The following is a 2399-nucleotide window of genomic DNA, read 5'->3' as shown; positions in this document are numbered from 1 at the left end:
GCTCAGTGAAGAGATGCTCAAGAAGATCAATCCGTTTGCTGTTAGGTTTTAGGTCAGTGGCCCGTGGTGGCTGGTTGGGTGCCCGCCCACTTACATTCTTTGGTTATAGTGAATGAATAAGGAGAGAGAAGTAACTACTTCTTTAAGCTCCACCAAACTAATGTGTCTCCTTCTTCTACCCCTTCTCTCCTTCCCTCTCTTGCACTCAACGATCCTTCCCCACAAGTGGTATCAGAACTCAGGAGCCCCGACATCACCCCTCCTCGGATACCCACCTGTGCAGGCCCTCTAAGTCCAAGGATTTTTGTAGAGATTCAGCGGGAAGAAGATCAAGAAGCTTGGTGAAGCTCAAGCTTTGAGCTTGGAATCAAGTGAGCTTGAAGGCATTTGAAATAGGGAAGTCGAGCTCATGAGCTGCATACAGCAAGCAAGCTTAAAATAGGAAATTGAGTTTTTGGGGGTCTCTGCAAGGATTGCAAGTAGGCATGGGAGTCGATTGAAGACAATTAAACCTTTTTTGAGAGCTTGAGGCAAGTTAGTATCTCCAAAGGCTTGCCTAAAACTACCCAAGTGAGCTTCAATCAAGCAAGCCAAGCAAGGAGAACGGAGATGCAAGCAATAGAAAATGTCCACAGTTTTGGAAATTGGAAGTGTGTGTGAATGTGCACGCGCGCGCCACACACTGACACTGCATCCAATTTTGAAGCGGGGTAGTAGTGAATTGAAGGCAAGGAGGAGAAGCTCTTGAGTAGTAGAAGCAAATCAAGGCTTGTTGATAAATCAATCAGTAGACGAGCTATGGAAATCCTACATTGAGCATTGAAGCCGAGCTGCGGGCAGTAGCCTACAATCGGGAAGAACTGAGAGAGAGAGAGCACACACACACACACACACACACACACACACACACACACACACACACACACACACACACACACACACACTTTGTTTTCTCACAGCCCGCAAACAAAGCAATTCGATAGTTTTTAGCAATGATTTTTATTTTAAAAAAATTTCATGCTACACACTACAGTGTGTGTAAGCGACCGCTCCCACAAGTTCCATTGGCTCAAGTACCCGACACTCACTCACACACACCCGAGCGTGAGTGAAAGAGAAGAGTTGTGTGTGTGTGAGAGAGAGCAAGGATTTGCAACATCGGACATTGAAGACTCGCCGCTCCGCATTGGCATTGAAATCTACGTAGAGAGAGAGAGAGAGAGAGAGAGAGAGAGAGAGAGAGAGAGAGAGAGAGAGAGAGAGAGAGAGAGAGAGAGAGAGAGAGAGAGAGAGAGCACTTACTTTCTTGGTGCTTTGCATTGGTACAGAATCAACGGTCCTTTCTCGGTTGGAGACATTCTCTTGAACAAATCTCTTGGAAACCTCAACACCTGACCTGATCGACGAGCTAGCTTACGATGGCTAGCACCTCTGCTCGATAGCAGAGGCACGACAGCAGCATGTATTCAACTCTGATTTTCTTCCACGACATCTCCTGAGCACTCATAGCTCAGAGAGTGCTTCTATCCGGTGGGGGAAGGTAACATTGACTTCACTTTTTTGGCATCAACTTTGTCAAATAGCTAGTGGCGATCTTTTGACATGCACGGGCAAGGTACCTCTATCATAGAGGAGTGACGCCCGGCACCCACATCGAGCACATTTTTGTCCGATGGTGGAAATCGGCACTAACATTCCCATTCTACATTAACATGCAGGTTTACAGCGGGCTTTCAAGCCCACATACAAAATTTTCTCTAGGTTTTTAGACACTTACATGCATAGTGCCTTTCAAAAAGTTTTGGCAGTCATTTTGATAGCAATTTTTGTGTGGACAGATGCATGCTTATTTGAGAATGCATAGTGCTATTGAGCTCTTTTGAGAGCATATATCCATGTAGGGATCCTTTTTATTGTACGAAGTAGTTCTTAGTGCCTGTTTGTGCGCAATCACTCATGTACGTTGAGTTGCAGTCACTGCCTATGTATGTTGTTTATGGCACCAATTTGGCATGATACTTTGGTAGTTTTCTCGGCCATTTCTTAGTCTTAGACAAGAAAATCCCTTTTTGAGACTATGTCTAGTCATTTTACGCTGCTTTAGCCTTTTGGAGGATCGTTGCATGAGATTTTCTTTGAGCTAGGGTATTCTTGAATGTTGACATACCTTCGGTGATACAGGTAGTTGGAGTTTCCCTCTTTTGGTACCCTCGCCATAGGATATGTATGTGGTCGGCTTTTTGCTCATTGTACTCACTTTATGTCTCTTCCATGAAAGATAATTCTATTTGTGTAGCCGAGATACCATCTACTGAGTTGTGGCATAGCTGGCTAGGTCATATGAGTCAGAAGGGAATGAAAGTCTTGCAGCATTCTGGTTATATCCCTATGGTAGAGTA

Source organism: Adiantum capillus-veneris, chromosome 15 (assembly GCF_014529385.1).
Source record: "Adiantum capillus-veneris isolate H3 chromosome 15, ASM1452938v2, whole genome shotgun sequence".
Lineage (NCBI taxonomy): Eukaryota > Viridiplantae > Streptophyta > Polypodiopsida > Polypodiales > Pteridaceae > Adiantum > Adiantum capillus-veneris.
This window is presented reverse-complemented; position numbering follows the sequence as displayed.